The 14,988-nt window shown below is 43.1% G+C and overlaps 2 long non-coding RNA genes across 2 annotated transcripts; both read right to left on the bottom strand.

The window, feature by feature from the left end:
* Positions 1-1,361: 1,361 nt before the first annotated feature.
* On the bottom strand, positions 1,362-4,137 carry LOC148756091 (uncharacterized). Its single transcript, XR_016018260.1, has 2 exons — positions 3,777-4,137; positions 1,362-1,918 (listed from the first exon to the last, which is right to left on the bottom strand). It is a non-coding gene; the product is annotated as an uncharacterized LOC148756091 (long non-coding RNA).
* Positions 4,138-9,940: 5,803 nt separating this feature from the next.
* Positions 9,941-13,954, bottom strand: LOC148756090 (uncharacterized). The gene is made up of 2 exons (XR_016018259.1): positions 13,841-13,954; positions 9,941-13,304 (listed from the first exon to the last, which is right to left on the bottom strand). It is a non-coding gene; the product is annotated as an uncharacterized LOC148756090 (long non-coding RNA).
* Positions 13,955-14,988: the final 1,034 nt, after the last annotated feature.

The following is a 14,988-nucleotide window of genomic DNA, read 5'->3' as shown; positions in this document are numbered from 1 at the left end:
AAGTTTGTTTCATTTAGAGTTTCATTTCTAGCCTCATTTCTAGTTTCATTTCTAGTATCATTTCTAACTTGTATTTCTAGTCTCGTTTCATTTCGAGTTTCATTTCCAGCTTCATTTCTAGTTTTATTTCTAGCTTCATTTCAACTTTCATTTCTAGTCTCATCTCGCTTTCGTTCCTAGTTTTGTTTCATTTCGAGTTTCCAGCTTCATTTCGAGTTTCATTTCTAGCCTCATTTCGAGTTTCATTTCCAGTTTCATTTCTAGGTTCGTTTCTAAGTTCGTTTCATTTCTAGCTTCATTTCTAGCTTCATTTCGAGTTTCATTTTGTAAGTTCGTTTCATTTCGAGTTTCATTTCTAGCTTTCACTTCTAGGTTTCAAGTTTCATTTCTAAGTTCGTTTCATTTCTAGCTTTATTTCTACTTTAGTTTCTAGTTTCTATTTCTAGCTTTCATTTCATTTCCAGCTTTCTAGTTTCGTTTGTATCATTTAGAGTTTCATTTCTAGCTTTCATTTCGCTTTTGTTTCTAGTTTTCATTTCGAGTTTCCAGCTTCATTGAGTTTCAGCTTCAGTTTCATTTTATTTCTAGTTTCACTTCTGAAATGACCTAACCTAGAAATGATTCTCAGTCGTTTGATTCTAGCTTTCATTTTCTAGCATTCATTTCTAGTTTGGATGATTTCATGTGTCTTAGGTAGATCTTAGTTCTAATATGTTGTTAGTTTCGATTGGTTCGAGAGGGGCCCAGAGTCGAACCTGGCTTCGCTCCAACAAAGTGAAGCCACCTAGAAGGGAGCAGGGGAGCCCGGAGCCCGGGCTGCCCCGAGCCCCGGGCAAGCTCAGCGAGGGAAGGTGCCGTGTTCAATTTTAGTCGCAGGGGGGCACACACAATACAAACAACCCCCTGCTGTATTGAACCCGGCATCCTTGTGGTTACAGCCCGCACTGTAACCACTTGAGCCACCCGGGAGCTCAGCTCAAGGTGCTGTGTTCAACCTTAGTCGCAGGGGGCTCGGCACACAAACCATCCCCTGCGGGACTCGAACCAGCAACCTTGTGGTTGAGAGCCCGCGCTCTAACCAACTGAGCCACTCGGGAGCTCTGCAACAGCGAAGCTCAAAGTGCTGTGTTCAATCTTAGTTGCAGCCAAATGAGCCCTCCGACTGCCTGGGAGTCAGCTGCAGCTCGTCTTCATTCTAGTTGTGGAGGGCGCAGCTCGCTGGCCTTTGTGGAAAGCGAACCGGCAGCCCTGCTGCCCAGAGCTTGGGCTCTCACCAACTGAGCCACCCGACCGCCCTGGCCCTCCATTATTTTTAATTCCATCTTTCCGTCAATATTAAAAAATAACAAACACACTAGGGATAAGAAATCTACATTATATTAGAGGCTTGACTTTATTAGATGTGGAAGAGACTTTTTGGAAGTCACTGATTGAAATGAGATGCTACAGTCGTTTTTATAAAGGGGGAGAGAAGAATAAAGGAGTCTTTTGCACAAAAGGGTAAAATGTGAGCATGTTCAAACCAAATGGGGATGAGTCAGTAAAGAGAGACAGGAGGGCGATGTGTCAGATGGTTCTTATTTCTCTGTCCAGGAGGGGACGTCCCCTGCTGAGAATGAGGAAGGACAATGGGAAGAGAAGTTCAAGGACGGAAGAGGCCAGAGAAAGCTGAGAAAGTCGTGTAGACAGCGAGTGAGATGACAGCAGACACGAAGGATTGCTTGAGGCAGAAGCACGTCCCGCAGGGTGATGAGGCCAATTACAGCCGTTTCATTGCAGTATCACGTCCATTAGATGTGTGAGCTGTTGAGGAGACTGTTACCATAGCGGCCACCGTGTTCTCAGAGAACTTGATGTGGTCAGACAACTGTCATCATGGTGGCGGTGAAAGCAAAGTTTGCTGAGGCCATTTGCCATCCTGTTGGTACAAACATGAGTCACTAACTGGGCGATCGCCCTGGGTTATCCAAAGATTTGAAGGGCGGATGCTGGCCTAGTTCTGGTGGGAGACACTTTCATTTTCAAAATAAGTGAGGAACTCACAGATACCCTTGACCTCGATGTATGTATTAAATCTGCTTATTTTTCTCTTGCTAATCTGTCTCATGTCTATTTGATTATTAGAGCAACCAAAAGAATCTTGAGGGTAGAGGAAAGTTTCTTCCTCCCCACCTAAGCAAGTAATCAGACAGTTAATTAAAGGTGAACTTTGGGAATATGTCTGCATCACTGCAATAAGATTCAACAATTTAAACTAACTTAGTCTCAGGACCAAAAGACCAGATCAACGAAATAAGGAACAATCTACCATTTTAACTTCTGGATGTGAAACTTTTATTAAAGTTTCAAAGGCGGGAATGAAGAGGAACAAAACTTTTGCCTTTGGGAATATTGATTTTACGCTAGTTGTTAAGAAACAAAAGACTCATAAAGAACCTTTGACCCTCCCCCTTTCCTGCCTAAGAGATTCAGATGGAAAGACCTGGTTTAGGAAGGGGACCTTGGCATAAACTCCTTAGCATGAGGTGGGAACACGCCCCTTGGAGACTGCTGACCACCCTTCCCCCGTGTCCCATTATTTTTGGGCTTGCCTAACAATGTAACTTCTGTGAGTGTGACACTCTTCCTACATTACCTGCAAAGCACCCAATCTGACCTCACTGTCCTTGGAATTTTTACGCGTATGTGAATTCCCCATGCACATATGTTAAAATTCAGTTTTATCTTATTAATCTGATTCTGTTAATTTGACGATTAGTTCAGCTAGAAGAAGGGCCACTGGCAGAACAGGGAGGAAAGGAAGGAAGATGTGAGGGGAAACAAAGAAAAGAGACATCATTCCTAAGAAAAGGTACATCTACAGCTAACTGTCATGGATTACAACCCTAATAGCATTCCAGTCAGGGAAAAATCTCCACAGCTCCTGTCCCCTGGACAGTTCCTACAAGGGAATCCCTCCTCCAATGGGAAGGAGTCGTCAACAGAGACACACCCTGGCAACGCCTTGGGGTCATCTGTCACTCCACCCGTGAATATTTCACGCCCTCATTAAAATATAATCCTAAATTATCTTTGTTTGGCCGCAGTCCCTTTCCTATTGTGCCTGTCCACACCTGCATTTTGGGAATATATTTCTTTTAATAAATCCTGATCTGCTTCGCTTTGTTCATGAGGCATTGTTCCTACATCCTGGAATGCCTTCCTGTCATGGCTCAGACCGGCTCTCCGATAGCACAGGTGAGAGCAAAAGAATTAGTTTTTAAAGCCCTCACAGTTCTGGAGAGCCTGCAAGGAGCAGCACTGGCTGGGGCACTGCGAGCTCCTGGAAACCTCTGCAGCTGGGAGCTCAAGGACTTCTGCCGGCAGAGGTAAGCGGTGTTTTTGTTTTTCCTGTCGTCCTACCCAGTCTATTTCTGTGGGGTTTGGGAGAATTTAGACGTGCAGAGCGTCCTTTTCCTCTCTCCTACATGTAGATTGGCAGGAAAAAATATTTTTGAAGCTAGTTTCTTGGGAGTAGTGACTCACAGGTTTTCGTTATTGAATCTTTCCTCCCAGAGGTGGTCATTTTTTGTATCTACGTCTCTTGTGCTGTTTTTCATGATAAGGAAATACCACAGGGACAGAAAGCCTTTGGCTTCCTTGGTTCAGCTGTGAAAAAGCTAACTGGTTTGAGTAGCTCTCATGCACGGACTCTAGTCCCGCTCCCCACAGAAGAACACAGGACATGCTGAGGCCAAAAAGGAGCACCCACGGAGCCACAGATAGGGGAGACATACCGCTATATTCCCGCTGGCGGCTGCGTTGGAGACACAGGAAGCAGGAGCCACACCATCTGCAACCCGCCGTCTGCTTCTCTGCCAACCAACCAACTCCTTGCTAACTGCAACCTGCGATCCGCTTCTCTGCCAACCAACCAACTCCTTGCTAACTGCAACCTGCGATCCGCTTCTCTGCCAACCAGCCAACTCCTTGCTAACTGCAACCTGCCATCCGCTTCTCTGCCAACCAGCCAACTCCTTGCTAACTGCAACCCGCCGTCCGCGTCTCTGCCAACCAACCAACTCCTTGCTAACTGCAACCCTCCGTTTGCTTCTCTGCAAACCAACCAACTCCTTGCTAACTGCAACCCGCCGTCCGCGTCTCTGCCAACCAACCAACTCCTTGCTAACTACAACCCTCTGTTTGCTTCTCTGCCAACCAGCCAACTCCTTGCTAACTGCAATCTGCCATCCGCTTCTCTGCAAACCAACCAACAACCAACTCCTTAGCGCAGCCAATGGCTCACTGATTATAGCTGATGGTCATTTACTACCTGCGCCAGCACCTTTCCACGTGAGGCCGAGAGCCTGGAAACCTCTCCAGGACTCTGTCCCCACATTAGCTATTAAAATCCTATCATCAGTGGCCAGACTATGGATCCTTTGAATTGGAAAAACTTCTAAATTGGAAAATGTGTTAAGAGAACTCTCATTGACAAACAGCTGTTTTATTGGAACCTAGAGAAAGACCACATGTCTAATACAAAGGGATACAAGGAAATTTATTCTTAATCTTTTGAATTACTTCTTCAGCTTCTTGTGTCTTATAGATGCTAATATCAACATGAGGTATAAAAAAGGCAAAAGGGAAAATCAAGAGCTGTATAAATTTTATAGAGACACACGATTATGAGAAATGGTATGTTGAAACAGGTTGTAAAGGATTTAATAACCGATCAGAAACTTGACAGAAACGGAAGCTGACTTTTCAGTCTGATAGAAACGAGAGAGGCTCAGCATCTCCCCTGGGCCCCCTGCCAAGTGGGTCGGAAATGCAAGCACAGCCCACAGCTGCCCCGACCTGCTGGGCTACACACAGGAAAAAATTGGGAAAAGGGGCATTTTTGAAAACACAGGCTTCCCTTGTCCAGCCTGGCCCCCCTTTTCCCTACCTCCCTCCTTAAAATTTCTGAAAACAAATACAACCCCGAGCACAAGCCCCTTCGCCGTAGACAGCGAGACCCCAACCAGGAGCCTCACAGGACTTGACCTGCCACGTGTGTTCTTTTCCTGAATTACCTGTAAATCTCCTATTTTTACGTTTAAGACCTAAGAGCCCACACCTAACCCTTGTCAAAATGTTATATTTACCTGAGTTTTCCTCACTGTCTTTGGAAATTAAATTTTTTGGAGAATTGCAGGTGCTCATATATTACAGCTCCTGGTCTCTGTCCGCGGGATGGAAGTGAGAAGGGGCGCGAGTCCTTTCTCTTTCCTGAATTTCCATCGGCAGAAGGAGCGGGCTTGGGCCTGGCAGTGCCGCACATTGTGCGGGAGCCCTGACAGCCTGTCGCCCCCCGTCCCGACCGCCTGTGCGACGAAGGCCTGCGCTTTCTCATTACCTTGTGACCCCCGGCTCCGGGGGGCGGCGTCCTCTGCGCTCCGTGTGGCGGGGCCGCTGCGTCCCGGCCTGAGCCGGAAAGACGCTGGTTGGCCTCTCACTATTTACACCTCACTGTCCCCGTCCGGACGATGGGCCCTTGGAAGGGGAGAAACTTTTGTTCATCCCAACAGACACGCCCTCTCGTGACGTGGCGGCCGCCATATTTAGTTTCTCGCGAGAGACCCCGACCTCGTGACATGGCGGGCCCACTGTTTTATCGTGAGAAACACACCTCTCGCGCGACTTGGCGGTGGCCATGTTTTGTTTACCTGAGGCCCCTCGCTCTCGGGACATGGTGGTGGCCATGTTTATCTCGAGACTCGAGAACCCCCTGCTCTCGCCAGATTCTGGCGGCCATAGGGTTAGGGTCGGGGTCAGGAGTCAAGGGTCAAGCGTATCTTTGGATTCTAAGCGATTCATAGGTATCTATTTCTTCATATAACAGAATGGAAAACTGTGAACACCGGCTGAATATTGACTGTAGCTGCACCAGCGTTTATTAATCTATTCTCTCAACTATTCTGTACGTTGGGCGGTTGGGGGGAAAGTGTTCTGCGTGTATCATCTCTACAGACCCTCCGCTGGTTGCTGTATGGAGCCCATTGGATGTTCATAAGTTAGTAAGTTATGTCTAAGAATATTCATGACTGGTTGCTGCCCAATAGTCAATGGCAAGAGTGCAGCACACAAAGCATTTTTCTTTTCGAAAGTGAGAAAATGTAACTGAGGGGACAGCGTGTGACCGTCCTTCACCATCTGTGATAGAAAATGCAGCACATGCCTCACCCCGAAGGGTCGTAGCATCAAAATACTGTCGTTGGCGATTCTGCGACTCAGCCCCGTCAGCAGCGAGGAGACGCGGGCCCTGCCGTCCTCCTTCCCAGCAGCTTTGCAGGGACGCGCTGAGCTGCTCGTCACACCCCATCGGTTGCGTGCCTGCTGGTCCCTCGAAAACCTATGGCTGACGTTGTTTCATGTCTGCACTTTTCATAGAAACTTTAAAATGTGTCTGTCCAGGAGGGAGTTTAGCTAATTCATGCGGATGAAATGTGTGATCATAAAAACTATTTTTCAGGATCTTGTGGAACATTTGCCAAAATACTTCTGTCCCCGTAAGTGCATGACACTGTCACAGCCATCAAGGTTATTACGACAAGGTCTTCACAGTTCTCAGCTTGCACCGCCTTGCTTTTTAGTTTTATTTTAAAATAATGTACTCTTGTGATTAAACGGTGACCTGCTAAAGGCGGAGCAATCAGACTCTAAAGAATAAAGAGGTTAAACATCAAGTCTTACTTCTATTATCTCTAAACTCTAGTCCCTGTAGAAATTCTGCCAGTGTTGTGTAAACACTAGAGTTCAAAGTGGGGTGTGGGTGTGTGTTTATTCTTGATATGGATTATTTTTATGTTAGTGAATAACTGTTACTCAACTGGATTCTAAGTCCTCTTTATGATTTGCTTGAATTATTAAAAGTGTTAGAATCTTGTAGGAAGGGCTGCATGTCATCATTTTGTGTGTATTTTTCTTTACATGTAAGCTAAAAAGAGGAACTGATTAATTTTTTGGTATCTTGTCACAAGCATAGTTTGGTATTTATATGTTTGTGAAGTGATACTATTTCAAAGATAAAAAGCAGGATATTTCCTCCAGAATCGTATCTCAGAATGCCACAGAAATTATGGCGGAAGCTTTGAGAGAGTTCGAGAACGGTGGACGAAGGCAGGCTCTCGAGTGGCTGCATCTACTTTCTGGTCACAGGTGTCCTATGAATGCGACGTGGCACTTGAGTTTGTCACGTTTTAATGCAGTGCTTTTTGTAGTAAGGTTTTATAGTACCATTATTTCATCTACTTTAGAGTAACACAAATTCTGGTTTATGAATAAAAATGAGTTAAACAACACTTCAAAAAATAAAGTTGAGAAGAATTGTGATTATAATAAAAAATCCTAAAAGAGTGTGTGTATTATAATTTCATGACTTCATTCTATCTCTATCTTCTCACACAAGTGGGATACTCCACTTTCCCTTCCCGACACATTGCTCAAAATGCAGAATGTGGTGACTGTTCACGATACCCAGTTTTACACACAAATTCAACAAAATTATCTTTTAGAATAAATTGTTTTAGAATAAATTGTTTTCTCATAACTCCATTTAAACTGTATATGTTTTTCCATAATTTCTTCTGATATTACACATGCATCTGAAGGTACAAAAAAATGAACATAAAAAATTAAGTAGAATACACTTTCCACAGATTTTCAGACTTTCACATAGAATCCTTTATACTCGTCCAGGAATTCATTCTCAAAATCCTTTCCAATCCAACTTACTGGAAATCCATCATGTACATTTAAATCATTTTATACAAGCAGTGATATAAAAATGAGGAACTATGTTAAATATGTGATAATTAACTGTCATAATCAAACAATTGTAATGTCAATTATCAGAAAGAGCTGTTATTAAAGAATGTTGTTACTGTTGTTGCTTAAGAATTTTTCAAACTTTATTTCTTCACATATCAATATTTGGTAGTCAAGCAATAGGCAGAATTGCTTATTAACTTACCAAATTTGATTATGAACAGCAAAATCTCACACTCATTACACTGATTTTCTCGGAATGCATGAGAACATCAAAGGACTCACCTCAGCATTTTGGTGGTTCTGCCTCTCCGTCTCCACATGTTATCTGCTTGTCTCCCTGACATTCATACAAGCACTGGCATTGGTATTCAACTGATGACCCTGGAGCATATTCTGCTAATGGGAATGTGGTGATGCCTCCATTTTGAGTAGGTGGAGGGGGCCCACATTTTCCTTTAGACTCTAAAAAACGGTATTATTTATTTACAGTTCAAAGAAAAACGCAGGTTAACATAAGCAAATAAAAACAGCAAAATATGTAATATGAAGACTTGTGATTTCTGATGACAGAAAAGACCACTGACCAATATTCCATCCCTGCACTCAATTTCTTCTGGTCCTTGAATGAGAGCGTTTTCTTGACACAGAATAGATATTTTTTTCTCCATCCTGATAATTCACTGTAGTTGTCATTTTTTCAGTTTTGGGAATCTGAGGTGGAGGTGGGCACCTTCGTACTTCTAAAAACATTAAAATTACATTTCTTGATGAAAAGTCATAAGTTAAAAGGATAATTCAGTAAACAGAAATGTCAGTAATAATATACCCTAAAGGACCAAATTATGTCATGGTCTTGTTTATGTTCTTTGGGTGTATGTCTTTTATTTTGCTTTTATTTTGTTCTTTGTTTTATAATGCTTGTTTTAAAGCTATAAATATCGACACTTTTGCTGTAGCTCACAGATTTCAATGTACACAGCAATCACTGCCATTTCATTTAAATTATTGTTTGTTGGTAAATTATTGATAAAGCACTTTTTAAGTTTTCCATATTTGTGAGATGGATGAATAAGGGACGTAGGTCTCTAATTCTGTTATTTTTGCTTTTAATTTGGAGAGCAGTTTAAGGACTTTTTTAAATTGAAATTTGTTTGGAATTCCGTTATCACATGAAAATGATCCCTTGTCTTAAATGAATTGATTGTATTAAAATAGGACAACGGAGATTGTAAGACAAGGAGTATTACAAATGTTATAAAGCATTATTTTATAATTACAAAAATTAATTCACAAGCACAAAGCAGTTATATAAGTATCTAAAGTATTTCAAATAGACACAGCAAAGATGAACAGAACTAAAAAAATAAATATTCAATTCCACAATTCTACTTATTAATACTGACAGCCTTCTTACTCTAATAGGACAGCGAGACAAACATTTTAAAAAAGACATCGAAAAATTTTAAGTGTGCACCTTTTTAACTGGGTCTGAAAACTAGAGTCTGCATGTGCTTTTATATGAAAATGGAACCATCGAAAAGATGGAAAATGTGTGGTACAATAAAACATGAATACTTTTCAAAATATGGAAGTCTTACACAGTACAAGCTCTGACAACAGAATTACATCAGAAATCAATAAGAATGTTCCCCCTCCACACAGTCTCCCTCACTTACCTGTATTCAGTTTTTTGTAAAACCTGTGTCCCCCACTTACCTGCAATCACCTTTGTATAACCACTGTTCCGCCTTACCTGTACCCACAGGTCTTTGCACAACTAAATTGACTGGAAATGCCACATTTACTGGGAGTTTCTCTTCCTGGGTGAGGCGATGGAGAGAATGAGGGGGTTACTCGGAGGTTGACATTCAGGAAAGTGACTAGGGCAGAGAGAGACAAATATGGGATGGGTGACAGCTCCGAGGCAGAGAGTTGGGGTGCACATGGGAATGGTAACTCATGAAGCAGTAACGTACACATGCAGCAGACCTGGGGAGATATTGCTTTATTCACTCGGGAGAGACACCTGGGCGAAAAACTAGGACAGAGATTCGGGAGTTAATGGGCAGAGACACTCATGGGATGAGACTCAGGGAGAAAGACGGGCCGAGAATGATGGACTCAAAGCAACGAAAGACACCACACAACCTGTGATTTTGCTTTATTCACTCGGGAGGGGTACTGGGGAGTGGAGACTGGAGGGAATGAATAGCAGACGATGGTAGCCTCATAAAGCAGTAACGTACACCTTGCAGTCAACACGCGGACATTTTGCTTTATCAACACACGGAGTAGTTAAAACTGTCTTTGGACTTCATGACACAAAGCACCTCCCGAACTTTCCAGCAGGTGCTGAAATTCCGAATCTAGTCTCCATCCACAATGTATGATGCTGACCCCAAAAATACTGGAAACAATCACGCTGAGCCATATGTTTATACCAGCAATTAGAGAGTAAGCAGGCCCCATGGAGAGGACTTTCATTATAGAAATGACCCAGGCACCTCCTGTTGGAGAAGGGTCCTACAGAAGACAGGGGGAGTGATAGTCTGTGTGTCTGGAGTGGACGTGAAGGTACAGAGTGATGGTTCTCACAGAAACATAAAAGGACACACATAAAGGTAAGAGTAGGAATACGTGTCCCGCCCTCTGAGAAATCGCCCTGTCAGAATGGCCAGCTTCGTAAAGTAGCAAGTGTCGCCAACGATGTGAAGAAAAGGGAGGCCCCGTGCCCTGTTGCTGAGATTGAGTATCGCTGCAGCCTCTGTGGAAAACAGTATGCAGGTTTCTAAAACATTAAAAATAGAGCTTCCTTACGGCCCAGCAATTCTACTTCTGGGTGTTTATCCCAATAAATCCAAAGCATGATTTCACAAATGCATCTGCACGCCTGTGGTCATTGCAGCATTACTTACAGTATTATTTACAGTATTATTTACAGTATTCTTTACAATATTCAAGATGCAGACGCATCCTGTCTTTCTGTGAATGACGAATGTATAATGAAGTTATTGTGTGTGTGTTTCAATGTTTTTATCTGTATGTGGGTGTGAATACATACATACACACACACACACACACACAACTGACTGCTCTTCACACACAATGGAGTATTCCCCACCCATAAAAAAATGAAATCTTACCATAAAGTGTAATATACTGAGTGAAATAAATCTTCACACATATATCATTTCACTTCTATGTAGAAGGCAGAAAATAAACACACAAAACAGAAACCAACTCATACATACAAAACAAATCAACAATTTGACAGTTGACAAATTGTTGGGTGCGTGGGTACATGGTGGGGGTCTGTGTCAAAATGATTGAGTTGAGAAGTACAAAATGCCAGGTATAGATATAGTCCTGGGCTATGAAATAATGTCATAACTGCATTGTGTCAGACGGCCACTAGACTTCCGGGTGCTCACTTCACAAAGTATATAAACGTCTAATTTACCATGTTTTATACCTGAAACTAATATATGTTGTCAACTATAGTTTAAAACAAATTTTTTAAAGGGCAACATAGCAAAGCAAAACTAGTTGTTTTAGTCGTGAAACTTATGTGGATGGTTATGGCTTCATCAAATCTCCCCGTCACGAATAAGTTCCATTCTTTTCCAAATCAGTTTTCAAGTATATCTTTACTTTTTTTCTAACGTTTAGATGTTTCTGAAACCTCACAATTACCCAAATGAAAGTCATTAGTTAAAAAATGGGGGTTTTATTTCATGGTTTTAATGCTGAAGGAAGGCTTCCGTATATATACTTACTCACTTTCACTCTGTTTTTGGAATTCCTCAGTGTCAGTGTGGCTTCTTTATATCCTTAGTTATAGTGCTTCTGTTCAGCTAGTGTTCAAATGATGCTTGAGATTACTCTGTAACTTATTGGTAATTTTGGTGTGATCCTGCGATGCAGTGGCCTATATAGCATTTACCTAATTCACCATCTTGAAAGTCTATTCTTAATTTTTTAAATGAATTGTGTTTTGTTGAGGAGTTTCAAACTTAGAAATGCCCATAAACCCACAGTTTCCAGTATCATGAACATCTTACGTGAGTTTGGAAAAAAGAACAAACCCACTATGATTATTATTAACTAAAGTCTCCACTTTATTTTAAATTCCCTTATTTTCTAATCAGTGTCCTCTTCTGTTTTAGGATCCCATTTACGATACGACATTACATTTATTGTCAGCTCTGCCTCGCTTCTTCTGAACTCTAACCGTTTACTTGTTTCACAAATATTCCCCATACTTGTCACTGTCTTGTGTCGGAAGAGTTGCCAACTAGATTTTATGGCATTTGCCACTTGACTTGCCTGGAGAACAGCATTGAGGGCTGTTCTGCGAATGCCCATGACTCGTGGGCATGGTGTACGCCTGTACGGTCTGAATGACAGCCACATGGAAAAGAGGGGATAGTAGCACATGTGCCCGGTGTTGCTTTGGCCCAAGCTGTTTACAATATAAATGAAATGGAAATAATCACCCTTTACGTGTATAAGCTTACAGCACATTGATGGGCCTCCACTCGTGCATGCAGAACCCTTCAGCCGCAATCCATACCATCGCTCTTACTCATCTGAAGTTCAGTGATCACATATAAGGTGCTGGTTCTGGGCGACGTGATGGGGAAAGCAGATAAACCACTACTGGACCCTGGACCTGTAACTTGCTATCCACGTACACTGGACACCAGTACTTATACCCAAGGACCTTGTACGGAAACAGTGCTCATTATGGGATCAGATCAGAAAAATGGTTGTGCATGTTGTGTTTCCTATTTTAGTAAGATGGAAGTTAATAGAGCGGGAAGGAGGGAGTGAGTCCAAGCTTGCATTACCACAGCGGGGACCACGGTGGGTGGAAGGTGCAGAAACTTTCTCCCAAGTGTTTTCCAGGAGACAGAGAGGAAGCTGCCATTTCACTTGCACCGTCCAGGCAATGAAGCCAATACACACACCTCATTATTCTATAGGCCAATGCACAGGTTTTCAGAACTTGCCGAGGGAAGGTTCTTCTCAGTCCAACATTGAATAGGATTGATACAACCTAGAGACAATATTGCTCCAAATGAGACACAATATCATGAATCTGACGTGAAATAAAAAGCCAACCTGGAAAAACAACAAGGTCAAAACACACGATCGTGTGAGGCCAGTACATGTTGCTCTGTACTCACCATTTACATGTATGCACCATGGAGACCTGTCCTCTCCAATGACAGAACAGTAAGTACCTTCACTCTCAGCTACGGCGATTTGTCACCTTCATGACAAGGATGCACTCAAGGCCTGAAATGTTAGTTCTGCCACAGAAATAGATCGGCCGTCTTAGAACCTCTGCGTGTCTGTCTCACCCGCACTGTTGCCAGCTACGCCTTCGTTGTTCACGCTGAATACAGACCACATGGACTGTACCTGCCGAGGTTTGAAGTATGTCTTCCTTTTCTTTTGAAAGGCTTTCACTTGAAATGTGAAAGGTTTGAAACACGGCTTCATTTCTGAACGGAAAGAAAAGGGGAAGAAAAAGTCCTCTCCGAAAAGCTGTGAGAACAAAAAACTTGCACAATACAGTGTTTTAACTGCTCACTTATGGGCACGATTAGCGAGGAGTTGGCCCTAATGCACAGAAAAGAAAAACAGCTTTCGGTTCATTTTACAAACTGTGGGGAGGAAAATCCACCTTCCCCGTGACTATGGCAGAAAAAATGGACCAATTCGTTGCAGCAAACACAGGAGAGGAGCAAAGAAATACTTTCTCTTTCAAAGCCCCAGCTTGACAGCATGTGTTTCTCTGAACCAGCTTTGAGACGGCTGTTAGCAAAACTCGGGGGCCGAGCTCAGCGCTTAGATATCAGGCCCCCAATTTATTTTATGACTCTGACAACCTACTGTAACTGTCTCCCCGATGGAAATGGAGAATTTCAGGACCCCCGAGAAGGACTTTGTGGATGGGATTCACTGACGTTAAAGATGTGACACTGCTGCTCTCCAACAGGCGTCCGAAGCTCAAACCCACATTCGATCCTGCGCTCACCTTTTCTTGCAGACGCTCCGTCCAGGACACAATTCCTTGCCCATCTGCTTGTCAGCAGACTCCATGCTCAAGAATGGGTGCCCAGCCCACGATTCCAGCTCCCTTTTTTCTTTCTGAAAGACAAACCACAGAAACCACTGTAGATTTCTACCTCGAGCCTAACAGAGACCAAATGCAAAGTCCACATTTGTCTACAAAAAGGAACTCGCTCATCCAGCAGCGAGAAAGAAGCACCAGGGAGGTCACCTCCGTCTCCACGTCAGGGGCAAGTCCTAATGAATACAGATGAGCCCTGGGTGTCTTTACCAGGCCCCACAAAACCCCTCAGGCATGAATATCAGATGCCTGGCACATGGGCAGACGTTCCTTTTCCTGGACAAGTGGTTTAGCACAAACACCCCTGGTTTGGTACTTAAAGAAGCATAAAATGGAAAGAGGGGGAAGCAGCTGCATGAAGAACCTCTCTCTGTGGCTGTGCAAGTTCCTCTGCGGCCTCTGGGTCAGGTGCACGCAACTGGATACCCAGGGCCTTCTGTGCAGAAATCGAGGAAAACTCACAAAGCACCGATGCATGTCAAGAGCCATCGTGGACCTGATGAACAAATCCTCTAGACTTCTATTCTATTTAAAGACACTCTTATGTCTTTAAAATAATGAAATGAAACCAGCTAAAACACACAGCTAGAAAAACTATATACACTGAGGGTTACCTCAGATATTTTGTGTCCATACGTTAAATTCCAACCACAACTGCTGAATTTTCCTTTTCATCCATCCATCCATCCATCCATCCATCCATCCATCTATCTCCCATCCATCCATCATATATGAATATATTAAAATACAATTACACAACACACACACACGTACTGGATACAGGCTCACCACCATCTCTCCCATGGACTGTGTACAACGCCTGTTGTCCTTCCCGACCCTCCACACAGCGGGCGCATGTCCTCATCAGTCACTCGCTGACAACTGGCTGTTGGTACAAATGCACGATGCAGACCTCATCCCAAGACGCTAAACCTCAAAAGCTACCAGCACAGAAGTGAGCACGATACTGAAGATACTGGGAGAAGAACAGAAAGCTGCCTACATGTTTCCTCTAAGAGGGCCTACTTTCCAGGCTAAGATGCAAATAGAGA

This window comes from Rhinolophus sinicus, chromosome 13 (genome assembly GCF_057876585.1).
Source record: "Rhinolophus sinicus isolate RSI-liver-muscle chromosome 13, RSI-T2T, whole genome shotgun sequence".
NCBI lineage: Eukaryota > Metazoa > Chordata > Mammalia > Chiroptera > Rhinolophidae > Rhinolophus > Rhinolophus sinicus.
The sequence above is the reverse complement of the archived record's forward strand: the minus strand, read 5'-3'. Positions and strand labels throughout refer to the sequence as shown.